The sequence below is a fragment of the Hippopotamus amphibius genome, chromosome 9 (genome assembly GCF_030028045.1).
Source record: "Hippopotamus amphibius kiboko isolate mHipAmp2 chromosome 9, mHipAmp2.hap2, whole genome shotgun sequence".
Lineage (NCBI taxonomy): Eukaryota > Metazoa > Chordata > Mammalia > Artiodactyla > Hippopotamidae > Hippopotamus > Hippopotamus amphibius.
This window is the reverse complement of record NC_080194.1, coordinates 79,200,980-79,224,414: the sequence shown is the minus strand read 5'-3', so window position 1 is coordinate 79,224,414 and position 23,435 is coordinate 79,200,980. Positions and strand designations below refer to the sequence as shown.

Sequence of the window (23,435 nt, the reverse complement as noted above, 5' to 3'; positions counted from 1 at the left end):
ATCATAGGTAGAGAAATAAAACATTATAATAGTCCTCCTTTGGACTTTCCCCCATCCCATTAACCTTCCTTTCCGGTAGTAACTCTTATCTCGAGTTGGGAATTCAGCATTCCCATTCATGTTGTCATGCTGAGAGAGATCCTTTTCATCTCTGAATTCCAAAGACACTTGCCTAGGCTCTTCAATATTTATTTATCAGTGCAGACTGCTAATTTCTGAGTGTTTTAGGATGATTTTAGAAGGTAACAATGCTAAGATATTTGAACTGAAAGTAAGGAGGGCCTGGTGCTCATGAAAGTGCCATGCACTCAAGGTAACCTTGCAGCCCTCCCAACCCACACCTAAAGCCTGGAATATTTTGAGCTTTTAAAAATTTAAATACACAAAGGAAAAAAAATTATAGCTCAGTGTATTTTCATAAAACATAATTGTGTAAGCACTGCCAAGGTCAAGAAATATAATTCCCATCCCCCACTCCCTGCCCCCCCATAACTATCATTACCCTGACTTTTATGGTGATTATGTCTTTTCTTCTTCATAGATTTACCACCCAAGCATTCATCCCTAAACACTGTGATTTAGTTTTTCTTGTTTTCTAGCTTTATATAAATGGCATCTTTCAGTATGTATTCTTGAGTATCTGGCTTCTTTCACTGAACATGTTTTTGGGGGTCATTTGTATTGATGAGTAGAGCTGTGGTTCACGTTTCCATGGTTGTATAGTATTCCAGTGTATGAAGAAACCACAATTTGTTCTGCTGTTGACGGACATTTGGAAAGTTTCCAAGTTGAGGTTATTGAGATAATACTGTCCTCTCTGCTGCTTGCCTTTTCATACTCCTTAGTGATGTCTTCAGAAGTTCTTAATTTTAATGTCTTAATTTATCAGTTTTATTTTTTTTTAATTATGGTAGGTGCTTTTTGTGTCCCATGTGAGAAGTTTTCCCCACCCTGAGAACATAGTCTCCTGTGTTGCCTAGTAGGGGCCCTTTGTTTTGCTGGTCACATTTGGAGCTACAGTTTACCTGGAACTGATTGTTGAGTAGATATGAAGTATTGGTCTTTTTATTATTTTTTCCATATGTCTGTCCAGCTGGCACCATTCATTGTCAGCATCTCTTTTCCCTTCTGTTCTCCCATGCCACTTTTGTTGTTAATTAATATCTCTGTATGGGTGGGTCTATTTCTGGGCTCTCCTAATCCATTGATCTCTTGTCTATTCCTGTACCAAGTCTACACTGTCTTAATGACTACTTTATAGTAAGCTTTTGTAACTACTAGAGCAAGCCCTTCTCCCTTGGTTGTCTTCAATAGTGTCTTGACTGTTCTTTAACCCTTTTCTTTCCATATACATTTGCAACATTTAACCAAAAACAGCACTTGTTGGAATTTAGATTTAGATTGCATTGTCTGTAGTTCAATTGGGAAAAATAGACATTTTTAAAATACTGAGTCTTCCAACCCAGAAACATGGCATATACCTTTATTTAGGTCCTTTCTAATTACCCTCAGTGTTTTATTGCTTTTTGCATAGAGATCTTGTACATCTTATGTTAGATTTATTTATAGGTATTTGATTTTTTTAAATGCAGTTGTCAATGGCATCTTAAAATTTTGGTTGTGGTTTTGTTGTGGTTGTAGAAATGAAGTTGGTATTTTCAAACTGATCATGTATTCAGCAGTCTTGCTCAGCTTGTGTACTAATTCTAATAATTTATCTGTAATTTTGAAAAATTCTGAGTATATTCTGTGAATTGTGCCAGTTTTATTTCTTTCCTTCCTTTTGTTTTTAAAAAATGAGGTATAATTGAATATAACATTGTGTAAGTTTACAGTGTACAGTGTTTTGATTTGATGCATTTATATATCACAGTATGTTTACCACTGTACCATTTGCTGCTAATACCTCAATCAAAACAGTTATAATTTCTTTTTGGTAGTGAGAGCAATTAAGACCTAGTCTTTTCCCAACTTTGAAGTTTATGAAACAGTATTGTTGACTATAATCACTGTGCTGAGTGTTAGATCTCCAGAGTTTATCTGCTGTTTACAAATTTGTACCTTGAAACAACATGCAAGTTTTGATATATAATATTTTCATTATCATTCAAGTAAAAAATTAGAGTTTCCATTGTGATTTAATTTTTTTACCCACAGGTAATTTAGAAGTACATTTCTTAATTTCCAAAGATGTGGAGATTATCTGGTTGTCTTTTTGCTATTTATTTTTAAATTAACTACATTGTGGTCAGAGAATTAGTCTGTATGATTTCAGTTTTTTGAAATTTATTGAGACTTGCTTTATCACCCAATTTATGGTAAAATTTTTGTTGTGTGCATAGAGGAAATGTTTATTCTGTAGTTGTTACTTCCAGTGTTTTATATGTACTCTGATCATGCTGTTTTCATGTTGTTTAGATCCTTATCTTTAATGATTTTTTAAATCTTTTTTCTTTTATTGAGAAAGGTATGTTAAAAATCTCCCACTGTGATTTTGGAGAAGTTTTTTCTCCCTGTCATTTTGACAGTTTTTGCTTTGTTTATTTTGAGGCTGTCATTGGGTACATACAGATTTAAAATTGCTATCTCTTCCTGAAGAATTGAACGTCTTATAGCTATAGTTTCCCTTGTTATCTTCAGTAAAGTTTTTGCATTTATCAATACTTCTTCTAGTATTTCTATGTGTTTATGGTTTTCTTTTTTTTTTTTTTTTTGTTAACTTAGGAGACAGTGTTTATCTTTTACTGGAATATTTAGTCAATTTACATTTAATGTGATTTCTAAGGTATTTGGGTTTTCATCTACCTTCTCATTTAGTGTTTTTTTGTTTGTTCTGTCAGTTCAATGTTTCTTTTTTTTAATAGAAGTATAATTGGTATACAACATTATATTAGTTTCAGATGTGCAACATAATGATTTGATATTTGTATGTGTTTTGAAATGATCACCACAATAAGTCTAGTTAACATCCATCACCATATATAGTTACATATTTACAGGTGTGTGTGATGAGAACTTTTAAGATTAACTCTCTTAGTAACTTTCAAATATACAGTACAGTATTATTAATTATGGTCATCATGCTGTGCATTACATCCCCAGGACTTATTTATAACTAGAAGTTTGTACCTTTTGTCTACCTTCCCACATTTTGCCCAACTTCCACCCCTCAACCCCCACTCCCCACCTCTAACAATGAGTGATCTTTTCTCTATATCTATGAGTTCAGTGTTTTTAGAGTCCACCTATAAGTGAGATTATACAATATTTATCTTCCTCTGTCTGACTTATTTCACTTAGCACAATGCCCTGAAGGTCCATTCATGTTGTTGCAAATGGTAGGATATCCTTTTTTATGACTAAATAATATTCTACTCTGTGTGTGTATGTGTGCATTGTGCATGCATGTGTGTACACCATATTTTCTTTATCCGTTCACCTATCAATGGACATTTAGGTTGCTATGTTTACGCCTTATTTAACTCCTTTGGAAGTGGTTGTTATTTTATTTCTGTCTCATTACTTTGGAACATATTTATATAATCTTTTGTTTTCACTTTAGTGGTTACTTTAGACATTTCAATATCTTTCACTTATCAATGTCTTATCTTAATTGGTATTTTTACCCTCTTCCTGCTCAATAGAAGGTTATTAGAACACTTTAACTCTATTTAACCCCCGTCAACATTTTTGCCATTGTTGTTATATATGTTAATTTCATTTACACCCCAGAAGACCTCATACAGGCCATGTTTTATACAGTCAGATGAATTTAGATCAGTGGTTATCAACGCTGAAGGCACACTGGGATCATCTGGGGGAACGTTTACAAAACACAGATTGCCTGCACTCCAATTCAGACAGGTTACATCAGGGTCTCTTGAGGGAAGGTGTCAAGCATTAGTGTTTCTTAAAAACTCCTCCGGTGAATTCATATTTGCAGTGAGTTTGAAAGCATCTGATTTAGATATACTTATTTTCTTTGTTATTCTTCATGCCTTTTGTATCTCTGACCTTTGTTTTGGGATAATTTTTTGTCTTCCAAGACACGCTTTAGAATTTTCTTAAGGTTGCCTGGTGACATGTATTCTTTCACTACATATCTGTTTTAGTGTCTTTCTTGCAAGATAGGTTCATTGGGAATAGAATTTCTTTCATCATTTTAAAGATCTTATTCTTTATAATCTTCCTGGTATTTAATGTTGTCAATATCCTGATGTTGAATATTATCAGTAGCTTACTGGAATTAACTGTCAGAATGTTGCTCTTTTGAAGATAATGTGTCCCTTATCTCTGACTAACATTAAATTTTCTCTTTGAATCTGATTTTCAGCAATTTTACTGTGTACCTAGGTGTGGATTTTTTTTAATATTTTAAATTTTTAAAAAATGTATAGTTCCTTGGCATCCTTGGGGGATTGGTTCCAGGATACCCCTCCCCACAACACCAATATCTGTGACGCTCAAGTGCATTATATAAAATGGTGTAGTATTTGCATGTAACCTATGAATATCCTCCTGTACAATTGCAGTTATCTCTAGATTATTTATAATACCTAAAGCAGTGTAAATGCTATGTAAATAGTTGTTGACAAATTCAAGTTTTGCTTTTATGAATTTTCTGAAATTTTTTTCCTGAGTATTTTCAATCCATGGATACAGTATCTGAGGATATGGAAGGCTGACTGTCTTCTGCTTGTAGAGCTCCTTGAATCTGTGGTTGGATGTCTTTCATCAGTTTTAGACAATTCTCAGCCATTGTCTAAGTAGCGAAGTGTTTATATTGCTTCTGTCTACTTCTCTGCTTTTCTCTGGGACTTCAGAAACAAACATCGTAGACATTGGTATTCTGTCCTGTCTGTTTTTCCATGCCTCATTTGATGGCTTTTCTTTTGACCCATCTTTCTGCTTGCTAATGATTTCTTTGGCTAGATTTCTCTAATCTACCATGAAGTCCCATCCACTGAGTTATTAATTTTAGTTGTAGTTTTCAGTTTTATAATTCAAAATTGTTTTTCTTTAATTGTTTCTAGATCATAGCTGAAATTCTCAACTTTTGTCTTTCATGTCTTTGAACATGAGAAGTATACTTGAAGTCTCTGTCTGGTAGTTCCTCTGTCTGGGGTCCTTGTGGATCTTTTCCTGTTGTCTGTTTCTGCTGGTTATTTATTCGTGTTATTTTGTCTTGTTTGTCAAATTATTTTTGCTTATGTGCCAAACGTTGTATTTACACAAATACTTATAGATTAGTTTGAGGCCTAGGCTAATGTTATGCTCCAGAGAATGTCTGATTTGCTTCTACCTGCAGTTTGATGAACTAGTGATCCAGGATCTCACTCTCATTTCACAGATTAAGAGGATTGAAAGCTGAGCTGCAGGCTCTGTGAAGTCCTGTCACTTTCTGGATTACCCTTCTAGGTTCAGCCTGCATTGGGGTATCAGCTCCAAACCACTAGTGTATTTAGTGTATTGCCCTCTCCCTCCCGCCCTGAACTGCAGTGCCTTTCACATTGGTCCTTCCAGGCTGTTAAAAGCACTGCTCAGCTACTCCCTTCAGGATCTTTCAGCATCCCCAGAAGGAAAAAGCCCTATGAGCTATATTCATCTCCTTGGACTTTCATCCTCCCCTGATTACTGACCTGGGAGATCTTCACTGTCTTTTTAGGTCCCTACTGCCTTTAACTAAGTGCTTTTTTATTTTTTTTTTAATTTACTTATTTATTCATCTGGCTGCACTGGGTCTTTATTGTGGCACATGGGATCTTTAGTTGTGGCATGCAGGATCTAGTTCTTTGACCAGGGATTGAACCCAGACCCCCTGTGTTGGGAGCACAGAGTCTTAACCACTGGACCACCAGGGAAGTCCCTAACTAGGTGCTTTAAAAAATACTTAATGTTGCTTTTCTAGCTGTCCTCATCAGGAAGGTTGGTCTGAATTACCTTGTTGACCAGAACTGGAAATTAATTCCCTTGAAATTAGCTATCTACTGGGAGTTTGTGGAGAGAACCTATGTTACTTTACGTATTTGGGGAAGAAGAAAAGACAAGGAGGAGTAGAGTGGCAGATGTTCGTAGTGGTTGAAGTAATAATGATGGCGATAGTTATATTATGGTGCAATTACTATGTATAATGTTTTACACGTACTCATTGAAACCTTTGAATTACCTTCTGAGACAAGGAACTATGGTTATCCCTGTTTTACAGATACAGGAACTGAGGCATGTACAGATAAAGTAATATCACCAAGGTCACAATCAGTAGGTGATGAACTGGCTCTCGAGTTTGTGCTAACTGGTAGAACAGATAGCCTGGGCAGAGGCCTGGGGAAGGGGTATCTCAGGTCAGCATGGGGCCACCAAAGGTTTATGGAGAAGGTAACCAAACAGTCAACATTTAGGTGAAAATTTGCAGTAGGTGATTCTTAGTAATCAGAAAGTAAAGAGAAAATTCTTCTGAGGTTATTTCTCCATCTTTCTCTACTACTACACCACTATCAGGCCATGGAATTTAGATTTACAGTGATTGTACGTTACAGCTAGAGTGTGGATCATCTCAGGAACCTGTTTGGTACTTCTTACAGTCTTTCATTAAAAATGACAGATTCTGGGCTTCCTTATTGGTGCAGTGGCTAAGAATCTGCCTGCTGAATGCAGGGTCACGGGTTTGAGCCCTGGGCTGGGACGATCCCACATGCCTCGGAGCTACTAAGCCCGTGTGCCACAACTACTGAGCCTGCGCTCTAGAGCCTGCAAGCCACAACTACTGAAGCCCATGCACCTAGAACTCTTGCTCCGCAAGAAGAGAAGCCACTGCAGTGAGCAGCCCGTGCACCACAAAGCATAGCCCCCACTCTCCACAACTATAGAAAGACCATGTGCAGCAACAAAGACCCAACACAGCCAAAAATAAAATAAATAAATAATAAAATAAATCTTAAAAAGAAAATGACAGGTTCTAAATTGATTCTTTACAAATGATTATTATGGTGAAGTCTTCGTGTGTATCCTGTGTTAAAGAAAAAATATATGGTCATTGTCAAAAATCTAGAAAATACAGGTAAACCTAAAAAAAAAAAAAACACAGAAAGAAAGAAATTAACTGTAATTTGCCATCCAGATAAATAACTTAAAATTTTTTCCCATCTTTGTTCTGGACATCTTTCTTTTTTGAAAGAATGGATTCCCTCTTATATGCTTATAACCTGTTTTCCCACCTTTGACATACTGAATAACTTTAAAAGCCATTAAATATTTTATAGCATCGCTTTTAATTGACTCACCCTTCATGGTTTGGGGCATTTGAACTCCCTGCATTTTTAAATTTATTTATTATTTTTTAATTAATTAATTAATTTGCTACATTGGGTCTTTGTTGCTGCACACAGGCCTTCTCTAGTTGCTGAGAGCAGGGGCTGCTCTTAGTTGCGGTGCACAGGCTTCTTATTGCGGTGGCTTCTCTGTTGCAGAGCATAGGCTCTAGGCACACAGGCTTCAGTAGCTGTGGCACACGGGCTTAGTTTGCTCTTCGGCATGTGGGATCTTCGCAGACCAGGGATTGAACCCGTGTCCCCTGCATTGACAGGCGGATTCTCAACCACTGTGCCGCCTGGGAAGCCCTGAATTCCCTACATTTTTAAGTGCAATATCCACCACTCCATACTCTGACTTTGGAGTACTGAAGCTGATGCACAAATATTTTGAGTTATTGCATGAGAATGTTGCCTGCCAGCCAGTGGTTGGATATTTGCAGCAGTATTGAACTATAATTTCAATATTTTATTGCATTTTGCCCTTGTTTTATTGATGAGTAGCACATGGTTTGTTGGAGTTGGTGCTTATTTGGTACTTTCTAGGTGGAGAATCTTTGAACTTAGGTGAATACGCAGTGGGCTTAAATTCTGTAGAAAGAGCTAAGGAATGTTTATAAAATGCTAGAATTAAGTTTTCAAGGATAATTTTTACCTAAAACTCTGGAAGTAGTGGAGATTTGTATAAATTATTAGCTTTCTAGTGGCAGAACCCCTCCAAATAACATACATAATCTTTGAACTTGCCCATCTTTTCAGGATTATATGTAAAAACAAGTTTTCTTATTCTATAATTTATTTGTTTCTTTATAATTTACGTTTCTAATTTTTCCCTAATGCAGACAGTATACAGTGGATATCTCTTTTTTATCCTTTTATCTCAAATTGACATTTAAAAGAACCTTTGATATAACTTGTTCAGAAGTTGAAGACTTTCCCTGGAAACTGGTTCATTCGAAGTTCTTCCTGGTCATCGTTATTGGCAGACATCTATTAAATTGCTGTGTGCAGGGCACTGCTCAGAACACATAACACACAGCTGAGGGCAACATATAGTTCCTAAGATGATAAACAAAATAAGCCTTTTAGGTGGTTGTAAAAATGATAGTCAACACTTCTCCAGTCTTTTAAAGATAGATTATTTTAATCTGGCTTATCTTTTTTAAAGAACCTACTCACAGGGTTTACTTCCAGATATTTTTACATTGTCAGCCACTAAGTTCCAGCTTTCAGTTCTTTGGGTATGTACTGGAAAGTGGAATTGCTGGATCATATGGTAATTCTGTGTTTAACTTCTTGAGAACTGCCAACCTGTCTTCCACAGTGGCTGCAGCATTTTGTATTCCCACCATCAGTGGCAAGTGTTTCAGTTTCTCCACATCTTGACCAAAACTTTTTTCTTTTACTTTTTTTTTTTTTTTTTTGATAATAGCCATCCTAATGTGGGTGTGAAATGGTATCTCTTTGTGGTTTTGATTTGCATTTCCCTAATGATTAGTGATGTTGAAAGCTTTTTCTTGTTGGCCATTTGTGTATCTTTGGAAAAATGTCTATTCAAGTCTTTTACCCCGTTTTGAATTGGGTTTTTGTGGTGGTGGCTTGTTGAGTTGTAGGAATTCTCTATATATTCTGGATTTCAGTCCCTTATCAGATGTGTGATTAAAAAAACAAACGTTTTTAAAATTTTTGATGAAGTGCTATTTAGCTATTTTTTCTTTTATTGACTGTGCTTTCAGTATCATAGCTAATTGAAATTATTGCCAAATCAAATGTTGTGAAGGTTTTTCCTTATGTTTTCTTCTAAGAGTTTTATCTTTTTAGCCCTTATGTTTAGATCATTTATCCATTTTTAAAAAATATTTATTTATTTATTGGCTGCGTTGGGTCTTCGTTGCTGCACGCGGGCTTTTCTGTAGTTGTGGCAAGTGCAGCTACTCTTCATTGCAGTGTGCGGGCTTCTTATTGCGGTGGCTTCTCTTGTGGAGCAAAGGCTCTAGGTGCACAGGCTTCAGTAGTTGAGGCATGTGGGCTCAATAGTTGTGGCTCACAGGCTCTAGAGTGCAGGCTTGGTGGTTGTGGTGCATGGGCTCAGTTGCTCTGCCACATGCGAGATCTTCCCGGACCAAGGCTCGAACCCGTGCCCCTGCATTGGCAGGCAGATCCTTAACCACTGCACCACCATCTTTTATCCATTTCCAGTTAATTTTTATATATAGCTTAAGATAAGAGTCCAACTTCATTCTTTTGCAAATGACTATACAGTTTTACTGGCAGTATTTGTTGAAAAGGCTTTCCTTTCCCCATTGAATGGTCTTGGCACCCTTGTAAAATATCATTTGACTATATATGCAAGAGTTTATCTCTGAGCTCTCTATTCCTTGCATCTGTTGTTTTATGCCAGTACCACACTGTTTTGGTTATAGTAGCTTTGTAGTACGTTTTGAAATCAGGAAGTGAGAGTCTTTTTCAAGATTCCATATGAATTTTAGAATTTTTTTTTTTTCCCCTACAAAAAATACTGTTGGGATTTTTATGAGGATTGCATTGAATTAGTAAATTGCTTTGAGTAGTATTGTCATCTTAACAATATTGTCTTCCAATCCTCAGATGCCATAGGTCTTTAAAGTAAATTGTTATAATCAACTTTATTATAATTGACAGAATATGATTAATTTTAGTTTATACTATGACTTCTGGGTATTAGGTGTTTGATGAATCATATGCTTTATAAATTCACTACCATCCTGCCTAACTGTGATGCCTCTGAGTACATGACCTCAAGTAGAGATTGAACACCTGTAGTTTGAAGACAGAATGGGACCTATCTGAACTCATGTTTCATTTGGCTCTCACTGTGTTGGACTTCATTGTATTTTAGTTTAAATTAAACATCATCATTTCCAAGTAACATGGACTTTTATATAAAAAATTCCTTTCCAGTGTTTGAAGCAATTGGAAATCTGGCAGCAGCAGGCCCCCTTTATTTGTCAGAGACTTGAGTCCCCCCAGGGGAGGTCGAGTGTGGGTTGTCATTTTGTCTTATACCCTCATCTGCTCTCTGTCATCTAGAGGCACAGAGTTTTCAACCCTTGTTGAGAAGAGGAGAAAGTTGGCTTGAAATTACCTCTTGCAGTAGCTACTTATTATTCATTTTCAAGTGAATTGCAAACCACATTTCATAGCAGAATCTTCACTGATTGGCTGGTTGGACTCTGTCCTGCCCCACCCCCTTTCGAAGAGGATTTCTGCTTAATGCTGTATGAATGTTTTTCCTTATAGCAAGTCTTTTTTTCTTCCATCTCTCTCTCCCTCAGTGTCTCTCTCTCTCTCTCTGTCTCTCATAGCAACTCTTTAAGAAAAATGATTATTTGAGGCTTGATTAGCTGCCTCAGGATCTATATTAATCAGATATCTTTCTTGACTATTATTTTGAAAGATTAATGTTGTGAATTGATACAGGTCCTTGAGATTGAGTGTCGGTGAGTGTTGTTTTTAAACAATGGAAATAGTAGTCAGGACAGATTAAAATCAGATTAAAATGTTTTAAGTATTGATTTTAAAAGATTAAATGCAAAGCACAGACTCAAAGCTGATAAGCTCCCAGCCAAGCTGAGCCATTACATGTGGTTTTGTGTGTGTGTGCGTGTGTGTGATGAGTGAAGAAGCAAACTTGTCACAGGATGGTGGGAGTTCAGGCAGATTGTAAATCCAGCGCCAGTCCCTACTGAATGAATGGATCCTCACTAAAGTATCCCCTTGGTGATCTGATATTAGGCGAGCAGCATCTATGCCTGTCCCCGAAAAGCTATAGAAAATGAAATAGTTGACTTGAGGATGTTTGTTTCAGTAAACATTAAGAAGATAATGTTATAGGTGTACCAATTCTGGCATCTTTTTTACTTGGTTATTTGTGAAGATAAATTTTCTTTTGGATATCACATCAGTATTTGGAACATTTTGGAGTTTTATGGGAAAAAATGTTTGGAAGAAGGCAGAGACAGAGAAGTGATCAGAGAGGTAACATGTTCTATACAAATATAGGCCCTTGATTACATCATTTTATACCAGCATAGGTAGGGTTCATTGTTGGCCAAGTAAAATATTATCATGTTAAATATTACCGAGACTAAGGTGTGGCTTTTGTGATGTTATGTGAGTTACTGTTAGTCTTATGTACATTTGGAAATATTTGAAACCAATTTTTTTCATAGGGCCAAAGAATTCACTTTAACCTAATATGAACATTTGTTTTCATCCTGGCATCAGGTGTTAGAGATGAGTTGCAAAAATTCTTCCCTTGAGCTACTTAGTAGCCCAAGGAAGGTGAAGGGGAGTCATTCTAATACGCCAGCATGGATTGCCCAAATTTGGCTAGTACCAGATAATGTTATACCTGAGTAGCTGCTTGGCCTGCCAGTTTTTGAAGGGTTAAAGGCAAACCAGTTCTGACGACTTTTAAGACTACAGTATTTAGGAGAAAAAGAAGGAGGGATTTTTGTAGACAGTGTGTGTGCTGCACGCGTTCTTGTATCTGTTGAAAATTACCTCAGCGCTTAAATACTTAAGAGACCTTTCCTTTTGTTAAGGACACTATGTTTGTTGGCAGAAATAATTTTCTGCCTGCAGTGCTTGAGTTGGCATCATTTGGAGAATGATCTAACTACTACTACGGACACATAAACTTTACTTTTTGTAGAGTTAGTTTTTTGTTTGATTGGTTTGGTTGTTGGTGTACACTAGCTATATCAGTTCTCATTAGGTGAATTTTTAAGAATTGTTGAATTTGTGTGTGTGTACACACACGTACATATATGTGTGTATAGATACATGTACATTTGGTTGTGAGTTGCAAAGATATATTAAAATAAAGAATAAAGACTATTTGGGACTTTGTAATTACTTGGGAATGCATAAAATCAATTTAGCAAGGTCGTTGTCATTTTTTTCATTCAAAATATGATAGTTTGGAATTCGCTGATGGTTGCCATGCTGTCATCTGCCTTTTATTGATTTGCTTTTACAGTGTCTGAATTTAAATTAAAATGACATGTTATTATACAGAGTAATTGATTAAACTTGGTTGGGCAATGTCTATAAATCATCAAAGGGTGAAGCTTTTAGCACACGGAAAGGATGGTTTAATTGCTCCAGGGAAAAAAAATGATTAGATGGATTTTTAAGAAAGTCAGTGTTCAGGGCTAGGCTATAAATACTGGTATGGAAACATCACAGTTTTCTAGAAAATTTAGCTGAAATTGGGAGTAAGAGATCACTGAACATGTCATGGTAAAAATGCCTGACCCCCTCCTGGACACGGTTGAGGCATTCATGTATAATGAATTGGCAATGAGAATCATCCAGGCATGTAAACTTGAAGGAAATAATAAGGTTCTTAGAATAACAAAGGATACCCAGGCCTGCTCCAGGGATGTTTTCAAGGGAAAGAGATGTCATCTTCTCTCTATTCTTCACTAGATTTAAATATTTTAAGAAGCCTCAGCCACTCTATCCCATAAAGAAAACCCTCCAAAAGAACTTTTATGATCAAGATACTTAAGTTTATAGCAACATTTGTGTCTGTCTTTGTTTCTCTTTATTTTCGTATTTGGTCAGGAATAGGCTCTCAGTTTGTAATATTACACCTGTAGAAAATAGGGGTCCCATCATTGTACCTCTTATTGTGGCTTAACTTTTTTTATTTTTTTTTGGCTTAAATTTTAACTGCTGTTTAGGAACCAGTCAGACAGTAAGTTGGGGCTCTCCCATATGGCAGAGTTTGAGAATCTTTCCTTTTTTATCAGGAGGATTCTGTTTACATGAATCTCTCCCTACCAGCCCAAGCCTCCGTGCAGGTCCGTGAGAGCTTGTGACTCTCATTTTGTTGTCTCTGGAGCCTGCTCTCGTAAGGCCCTAGCAAATGTCTGTTGACTCAAAACAAAAGTAATTGACTCAGCAATTCCAGTGTGATGTGAGTACCGTATCATAGATACTCTCTATCTGTTCTGGCCTTTTTATTTTTTTGGTCTTTGGAAGACCTTTGGGTTTTGTTCTGTGGTTGTCAGAAGCCTGGGAGAGGCTTCTATTTGTTTTAATTTCTGTTTTGTGTGTTTGTGAATATCTCAATATTTTACTACACTATTCTTTTACTGTTTATGGATCTGAAGAGTCGGGGGACGGAGGTGGGTCATCACCCTCTCCCGCCCCCACCCTCCAGCAGTTGGATAAAATAAGAACGTTGGCTCTTGGCACTACTTTACCCGCTTACGTAACCCATACCAAATCCCTTTTAAGAAGAAATGTCTCAAGGTCCTTTTTCCTGTCTAATTCCTGTTCATTATTTTGCTTGTAGCCACTTGTCTCTTTTGAACCAGCCTGGCCTCTTTGGAGAAGCTTTGTGGCTCTTACCCACTTAGCCATCCGAGTACCCCGTTCTTGTAATTGCCAGAAACTCTTGCTAACCTTCATAACAGAAGAAAGGAGAATGCAGTTAAACGGAATCTACAGGGGAATGAAGTCATTCTAGTCCTGTCTTCCCTAGCACAACACTAGCTGAACGTTTAACACAGCGCTGTCCAATAGAAATAAAGGCAAGCCACAGATGAAATGTAACTTTTTCTAGGTGACATTTTTTTTTAAAAAGCAAAAATTGGTGAAATGAGCTTTAACAATATATTTTATTTAACTCAGTATATCTGAGATATTGTCTTTTCAGCATGTATAATCTCCTGGATGAATGCAGAGGCTTCCTAACTAGCCTCCTTGTCTCCACCTAATCTTGCCAAATCATACCCTCCTACCTTCTAAAATATTCCCAGCAAGGTCGTCCTGATGCTGGAGGAGAGCCTCAGCGCAGTTTCCTTGGGGAGAGGGAGTTCTGGAGACTTTGCCCTCCACTCCCCACAGCCCCGCGCCTCCCCTTCTGCAGCGCTTCTCAGATAACAGTGCTGGCTCCACTTCCTCACCTCTCTGCATAATATATGCGTTACACTGTAGGCCTGGCTTCCCTGGGTCTGGACCCTGTCTCCAAATAGTCAGACTGAGTCTTACTCATTTACCCAACGTTTAGCAGAGTACCACAGCATGAGGGGCTCAGACAGCAGAAATTTATTGTCTCGCTGTTCTGGAGGCTGGAAGTTTAAAATCAAGGTGCTGGTGGGCCACACTCCCTCTGAAGATGGGAGGAAGGCTCTATCCCAGGCTTCTCTTGGCTTCGATGGTTCTTGGCTTTGGGCAGCATAACTCTGTCTTCACGTGGCATTCTCCCTGCCTGTGTGTTGTCTTTTCACATCTCCTGTTTTTATAGGGGCACCAGTCAGGTGGAATTAGAGCCCACCCTATCCCAGTGTGACCTGATCTTAATTACTGATATCTGCAGTGACCTTATTTCTACATAAGGTCGCATGTGGAGGTAGTAGGGGTTAGGACTTCAGCATATGAATGTGGGGTGGCGGGGAGCACAGTTCGGCTCCTGACACCCAGTGCCTAGCGTGTTGGCTGTAACATAATTGTAACATGATCAAATAATCTGAGGAAAGGATCAGAATTTTATTTTCTTAACAGTCATTATGTTTAAATAATGAAGATAAAAGCTCTCAATCTTATTAATATTTTCTCATCTCTAGTTTTCAAATATATTCATAGTTAGTGGCCTTTGAACTGTGGCACCTCAAGAGATGCAGGTGGAGAGCTCTAGCTCTAGCTCTGTCCTGGCAAGAGGACGAATGAACCAACAAGGACAGAGAACAGGAGAGAAGGAACAATGTCCATGCGGTCTTGACGTTGGACTTAGTGACTGACCAGACCAGCACACCAGAAGAGCTGGAAGCTGAATGCAGGGATTGACCAGCTAAAAGCACTGTGATTTGCAGAGCAGACCTTGAAAGGGGGATGGGAAGCATTGGGGTGAGGCTGATGGCCGGGAGGGGTTGAAACTAAATATGAGTAATTAAGCCCCTGAACCCCCCTCCACTCTGCACCTCAGGAGGAGACTTCAGGTTACTTGGGGGGACAGGCCCAGGAGAGCCTGAGGCACTGAGAGGGGAACGTCTCCCTTCCTAGGTCCCCCAGGGCCCCCACAGCCGAGCTCGAGGCAGATGGGGGTGGGGGCAGTCGGAAGCCCTAGGATTCCTCTCTGGGCAAGTTCTGTCCGGTAAAGAAAACGTCTAACCAGCCTCACGGTGTCCGCTTCTTAAACACTGAGTTAGGTGACTTAGCATCACTAGACACTTCAGGACACCTTGAACAAGGACAAAACACATGGAGGGAGAGCAGCTTGAAGACCAGGCAGGGAACAGTCAGATAACTTCCGTAGGCTCTTGATATTTACCCCCCAGGGAGGAGAGGGTGTTAACCTCTGTGAAATAATAGTTTCCAATAAAAATAAAAGGCTTTCAGAGAACAAGGAAGAGTTCTTGGCGATTAGAAATGTGACACCAGACATTTAAAAACCTGGTTAGAAAGCTTTCCGAAAGAAAGAACGAAAGGAATCTAGAAAGGAAGTGGTCAAATAGGTGGAAGATGAGTATAGGAGGTAAGATGCAGCTGATAAGAATTTCAGAAAGAGGAGAGAGGAGACCCAGCACTGCTTCCACACTAACGTTGCTCAGGCAGATGAATGCCGAAAACCCAGACCTTGGCCCGTTGTAGTCGAATTTCAGGATGCTGGAGGTTGGTAAGATTTTAGTGCCACGTAGGAAAAAAACCAAACCTGCACAAAGAACTAGCGATCAAATTGGGTTTATGTGTACCAGCAGCAGTGCTGGAGGCTAGAAAGCCATAGCTCCATGCCAGCAATTCTGAGGGAAAATCGTGTCCGGCTTCGAGTTTAGTGTTTGTTCAAAATTACCGACAAAGTGTGTGCGTAAAATAGAAACATTTTTGAGACCCGTCCTGCTTGAAACTTAGCATTCACACACCTCTTCGGGAGGCTATGGGAAGCAGTGAGCCACTGACCCAGGTGCTAAGTCAAGAAGGAGCAGAGTACTGAGTGGGGAACAGGAGGAAAGGGGGAAGGAGTTTCCAGAATGGTTGTAATCAGTCCCAGGAGTGGCGGCTGTGCTCAGGCCTGGAGAGTCACCAGTGCAGATGAAGCAGGAAGACAGTGCACTGTCTTCAAGAAAAGGGATGAGAGCCTTCCGATCTCCTCTGCAGGTCTTCCTGGCAGGCAGAGGGCCAACAGTCAGTACAGGTAGGTAAAGGAAGAGGGCTTTGCTGAGGCTGAGGGGGGAAAATAGATACCTAAAGAAGGAGCTGTAACCATAGCACCTTTTTATGTTATAATCATGCGAATAGGAGTATTGATTCTACGAGCGGGGCAAGGGGAAGAGGTTTAAGAGTTCAATCCTTTGTAATAGGAAGTTGATAGATGATGTCTGGACTGAAAAGGTACAGACGTAAAGCTTGTTGTTTAGAAATATGGAGGCAGATAGCAGGAGAGATGGCTGAAAGGGCCGCCTCTGAGGAGGGGCCGCTTTGGGATGGGGGACTCGGCCAGGAGGCTGCTGGTGGTGGCTTTTCAGGCGGGGCACGTGGACTCACGTGGCAAAAAATAAAATTTAAAAAATGGGAACTTGCCATACTGCCTGAGTTTCTTTTTTTCATCTAACTTGTCATTCATTGTAGATGTACTTTGGTGAAGGCTAGCAAAGTGTTAGTCATTTAGAAATTGCTACTGAGTGGTATCTGCTAGTTCTCATTAGTTTAAATGTCTTGGAAAAAACCAAGAGCATGGGCTTTAGAATCAGACAGTCACCTCCTTGGGTGTAAGTGATTGCCTGCTAGGTTCTTGGTGCTGTTTCCAGACGCCATGGTTAGAAAAGCCGATAGCCCGCCCCCCCACCCAGGAACCTGCATTCTGCTGGAGGGAGATGGGCAGTGCAGTGAATGAGCAGGTGGTTTCGGATTGCTGGAGGGGAAAGTGAAACACCAGCAGGGTGAGGCCTGTCCTCGGGGAGGGCCCCCAGAGGATGCACGTTTGAGCTGGGCCCTGAAAGGTGAGACGTGCCAGCTTGGGGAAAAGCAGGGCAGGAGTTCTAGGTGGAGGGCCTTGAGGCAGGGGAGACCCTGGCTTGTGCTCAGGGGGTGGTGTCCAGCAGCAGGCGGGGTGATGGAGGGAGTGGAGAGCAAGCAGGGAATCTCTTGGAACACGAGGGTGAGAGATGTGTTCTGCCTCGAGGTGCTTCAGAACGCTGTGGGCGGAGTGCGTCGGGGAGGGCAGGGTGGACATAGCTCCCCAGGGCCCACCTGACCAGTAGAATGGAAGTGCTCTTGTGCTTTCACCTGTGGGGGGGTGTTCACACGCACGTTTACATCCTTTTTATTTATTCCTTTTACTTGTGCGTAGCTTTTCCTGCTCTTCTTTATGCATTTATTTAGTAGTTAGGTGATGGGCACCCGGGAAGGCTAATTAATGGCAGAGACAGCAAGCAGTAAACATACTGATGAGCAGCTCATACTCGCTTTATTACTTTATTTTTTTAAATTGCTGATAATTACAATAATGCAGATGGGCATGGGTCCCAGACAGGAAGGAGTATTGTCTGCAGGCAGATCTGGTGTGAGCTGATAATACAGTCTGTATTTACGTTTACATTTAAATGCTACATAAATCATGGGAAAGATGCCTTTCTGACTTGCTTTGAACTTGGAGAGGGTGGAGCTCTTTTATATTTGTATTGTTTTCACAGCTGTTTTAATGGACATTAGACGTTAAAGCGATTTGTTGCATCGAGATTGGTGTGTGAATATTGCTTGATCTAGTAAAGAGTGAGATGTTTAGCAGAATTGCACATGGAAATTGCCATGTTTGTATTTTTAACTGTGCATTTCCTCTCCCTGCCTTGCGAAAGTCATCCTGGCAAATTGTCCTATGTTCTGTTTATAAATAAAGAAAGATATGGGTTATTCACAGGAAAATTTCTGCCGTTTCTTGCCGTTCAGCATCACAGAACCCTAGGAATAGCTAATTCTTTGGCTTTCATGGAATAGTAAAGCTAAGAAAAAAAATTTTAGATAAATAAGATTGTCAGTTCTTAATATTATGGAAGGAATATTTTTAAAAAAACAGACTACCCATTTACTGCTGTTATCTTATGAAAAACATTTTAAAGCAAAGGGTAGAAAGACAAGAACTGTAGAATTCAGGACAGTCACTTCTCCAGAGAGGACGGTTAGCAGCTCAGCCCCTTCTGCTCTGTGTGCACACGTGCCCTGCAGGCCTTTCTTACTTGCCTGAAGACCTGTTATAGACCTCACCAGCCCCCTGATGAGTGTTAGGGAACCCCTGCTTTAAAACACCAGTAAAAACTGTCCTAAATATTAAAATATGGATGTTTGCAGCTGCGTGGATTTGTTTTATCTTTTCTCAGATACTGTATTAAAAGGAAAAAAGATCCAATGAAATCAATTCACATGTCTGACATTGGCTGTTCTTGTTTGTGGTTGTACATCTTGAAGTCAGAGCCTTTCAGCCAAAGCTGACATGCTGGATAGTTTCCCAACTTAACCTTGGTAGAATCACTAATTTGAGTATTTATTTTTGTGAAATAGTTCTATTTGAAGAATAGAATTTTTTAAATGAGGTGTGATTTATTGCATTTGAAGTGCATGAAGTGTTTGAAATTTGCTCCCAAATTACCTAATTTTTAATGACTGACTTAATGCATTTAAAATAAAATATTATAGAGCATCAAATCAGCCAGAAGTATGCTTATAATTTATGAGAATATTGCCAGGTTTGTGCTTGGCTGTTCCACAGAAAACTCCCCACCATTTGTATTATTTCTGTCATCTGTGAATCAATAAGAATGATTTAGAATGGATATATTTAATGACTAATGTTTAATCATTTGTATTTCTGGGTGTTTGTTACTTGAAATCATTTCAGCCTTTTAAGGTTTATGAAACATGCCTACACGCCGCCGCCCCCCCCCCCCCCCCCCCCCCGCCCTGCCCCCAGCTCTGTCAAAGCTGTTTATTTAGCAGGCTCTTGGTTGCTGCCTGAGTAATACTGGCCTCAGTGCCAAGGGGAAGGCCAAGTTCATACCATAGAGATTGTCTGATGTTACTGTTCATACTCCAGCCTCCTGGAGGTAGGACCTCTGCAGGTAGGAGCCTTCAAAGCATGACAGATGACTGCTTTGCTTTGAAATCACATGGATTTTTATTCAGTGAGGAGGCTGTCTTTGTTTGCAAACCCTGTGTTTCTTATGTGTCAGGAATTTTAGGAGAGTGGACTTCTGTTTGCTATCTTGTGAGCCAAAGCTAGTATTGTGGGTGTCATTTGTAATACCTAACATTTGGGTAGCGCCATATTTGTGTTGCCCGAAAGTGAAAACTGGGGTCAGGAGAGAAACTAAATAACCTCCATGAGGCTACTTAGGTAGTAAGTCAAGGGAATATCCCTCAAGAAAACAGATTTAGAGAAATAACACAGTGCTCTTTTAATCACAGCAGTGTCTTAATAGAAAGCCACAGGTTCATCTTGACCTCACTTCCGTTCAGCCGGAAGCTGGACCAGAACCAGGAAGCCAGCAGCCCCCGCAGTGATTTTCTTTTAAATGGTAAGGCGGTATTAAATTGTCAGGTAAACATTTAGTGACTGAGTTCCCTCAAAATAAAATGTGGAGTGTGAATGCTGCCCTCTTCAGGTGTGCCCAGATTTCAAAGGGAGAGAAGGAATGTGCAGTCTTCTCCCCATTTCTTGGGTTTGGGGAGGATGACTGGTCATGTGATGTGCCCATGACTTAAGCCCTGGTTCTCGTAGCCAGAGAAAATGACATCTTCAGGAGCCAGCCGATGATAACGATGCTGACATTTGAGTCAGGCAGTGTGCTTAGTGCTTACATGCATTCTCTTAATTTAATCCCACAGCAGGCCTGAGAGGAATAATATGTCAGTAGCCCTGTTTTACAGATAAAGAGATTTAAAGCCTGATAATAATAGCTACCAACACTTGGAAGAACTCCTATATAACAAACACTATTTCAAGCACTTTACATGTGTTAAACTCATTAAAACCTCAAAACAGCACTATGGTGTGTAGTTACTGTTGTCCTCATCTTACAGACAGAGGAGACAGAGGTCCAGAGAGGTTAGGTAACCTGCCAGACATGGCACAGCTTCTTGGTGGTGGGGCTGAAACTCAGTCACAGTTTGTCCACCTCGTACAGCCCGTGCTCTTAGCCATCACATCACGCACTTCCTCCCAGGTCAGGAGTGGAAGGAGCAGAAGGCGATGGGTGGCCCAGCCATGTCCCTAGGACCTCCGTACCCAGGGAAGTCAGTTTCCTAGAATTCCTGTTTTATTCTGGGCAACTGGAAAGCAGCACAGAAACCTGTAAAGAACTTGTTCACTTGGAAATTTTAGATCCATGGACACTGTTCTGCTTTTATTTTATTTTTTTTACATGAAAGTATTTTCTGTATTTTAGTAACTTCTTTTATAAAAGACTTAGCTCTTGTCTCAGAGATACATACAGAAAGACAGACCTTTCTTAAATCTTGGTGCTTGAGTCCTTACCAGTATAATCCATATGGACAAATTACCATGTTCCTATAAAAAGTCCTGGAGACAGTCTAAACCGTTTTCAGTCTTGGAAATGATACCTCATTTATACTTTAATATTTACAGCTCTAATAAAAGCTGGGATTTTTTGTATAAATTACTGCCTATGAAAATGATACAGGTGGCATATGTCAGTGGAAGAATAATGGCATTTTACATTTAGAGTTTTTTGCCTAACCCTAAGTCACCAGTTTCTAATTAGAATTAAGTTCGAATGTTTTTTGTTTTTGTTTTTGTTTTTGTTTTTTGAAGTCCAGGGATTTTCAGCTGGTGTAACGTAAGCTGTCACTTTTAAGAACAGGTTTCTCAGTTTGCTGTTCAAGCTGGAAAATGCTTAACAAGAATCCTGCTTTCTTCCTAAATGTAGGTTGAAATGTTTGAAGTTTGCAGCTTTTTTAAATTGAAAGCTTCACTCTGTACTGCTGCGGAAGATGCACTAGGGACTTCAAACTGCAGTCACCCTTTGGACAGGAACAGAAGTGAAGTTTTTTTTGGGTTTTTTTTTTCCAACCAATATTTTTATTTTTTATTTTTCACATTTTAAAGCTCTTTATTGGAATATAATTGCTTTACACTATTGTGTCAGTTTCTGCTGTACAACAAAGTGAATCATCTGTATTTATACATATATCCCCTTATCCCCTCCCTCCCACCCACCCTATACCATCCCTCCAAGTCATTGCCCATCATCAAGTTGATCTCGTCCCTGTTTTATGCAGCAGGTTCCCACTAGCTAGCTGTTTCACATTTGGTAGTGTATATATGTCAATACTATTCTCTCGCTTGGTCCCAGCTTCCCCTTTGCCCCCCATGCTGTGTCCTCAAGGCCCTTCTCTGCAGCTGCATCTTTATTCCTGCCCTGTCCCTGGGTTCATCAGTACCATTTTTTTAAATTCCATATATATGAGTTCACATATGGTATTTGTTTTTCTCTTTCTGGCTTACTTCGCTCTGTACGACAGACTCTGAGTCCATCCACCTCACTATAGACAACTCAGTTTCATTCAGAAGTGGAGTTTCTTATACGTTAGGTTCTGGGCAGAATTGTAGTGGTCCTCCCGTTGGAGAGAAGTCACATTTACTGTATATACACATGGAGTTCTCCTACATTAGGGTGTGTTCAGAATACACAGTAAGTCTCTCAGGTATTGGGCCGGCCCTGGTTACACCTGCTAGTCGCCCTGCCAGAGAGCGTGTCTTGTCTTTGTGACAGATTGAAACCATGCAGTCACAGTCGAAATTCAGGCAAGCGACGAACAGGGTTTAAAGAATCAAAGCTGTTTTATTTTGAACTAGTTCTAGAGTTTTAAAAAAGTTGCAGAAATACTAGAGGGAGTTCTCCGGTACCCTTACACTGCACCGCCCTTAATATTAACCTCTGACCTAACCCTCGTGCTGTTATCAGAGCTGGGAGGTTAGCGCTGGCACAGCGCTGACGCACAGGCCTTACTCAGATACTGCTCCAGTTTGCCCACCTGTGTCCTCTTCCTGTTCCAGGACCCTGCCTGGGCTCCCACGCTGCATCTGTTTTTTCCTCCGTAGACTCCAGGCTGAGACAGTCCCTCGGTGTGTCTTTCCTCGTCTGTCCTCTTACACGAGTTATGGCTGGTGAGGTTGACAGCAGTGTCTCCACTGTGAAGTAATTTGTCTTCCCTTTTGTAGTTAATATATTGGGGCAATAACCTTGAAACTATGGATTTTTTAAAACTTTGTTCAGTGAAGTAAATCTTAGGTGCAGGTTTGTGGACACAGACAAGTCATTTTAATTTAGGAATCATGAAGTGCCATTCAGAGCTCGAACAAACAGAAGTGAGTACAGGATCCTCGCATCCGTGAGTGGATTGTCATTCTCCTGACTTTTTCATTTAAAAAGGAGAGTCTTTAAGACTCTGTGTCTCGATGTCACTCGCGTGCAGGTGGTGAGTAGGTGCTACACGTTCAGTGCTCTGATGGGAGCTGGATCTGTGCTGACCTGCAGCTTGGAGACACCTGGACCATGGGAGCACTTCCTGTTCTGGGAAACAGACTCCCTCGGGAATAGGAGAAAGCCCTCCTCTTTGGAGAATGCTCCCTCCATGGTGGGCACTTTCATGGAGCCTGAAGCCAAATTGGAATCTGGGCCAGTAGCTTTAGTGAGGAAGGAAATAATGGATTACCTGTTTGCTTTGGATGGGGAGCGGTTTTGTGAAGGGAGGTGGGGCTGAGGTGGGCCCAGGAGTTGCTTCTCTTGAGGTGATGATTCAAGGCTGTGATTGCAGTTAGGTTCAGATTTATGTTGGTTTCTATTTATTTATTGCTTTAAGCCATTTCGGGTTTTCAACCAAGTTACTAGAAGCACTTTTTTACCAAGTTGAATTTCCGTCCTTGGGTAGCTAAACTCTTTTCCCTGAGCCAAATTAATAAAATGGGATTTCTTATTAAGAATGAATTATTAAGTAAAATGGAGGCTCTGGGCTAGGAAAGCAGTTGATGCAATTTGTTTTCAAAGCCTTAAAAGCGCTGCAGTGTGCAGAGATCAAGGGCTGGCCACAGTGCCCAAGCATGGGGCATTAATTTTCTTTCGT

The 23,435-nt window shown here is 39.9% G+C and overlaps 1 protein-coding gene across 5 annotated transcripts in view; it reads left to right on the top strand.

Annotated features, from left to right (window-relative positions):
- The window catches only part of APLP2 (amyloid beta precursor like protein 2), a 68,215-nt gene that overhangs the window by 5,397 nt on the left and 39,383 nt on the right, over positions 1 to 23,435 (top strand). The window lies entirely within an intron of this gene.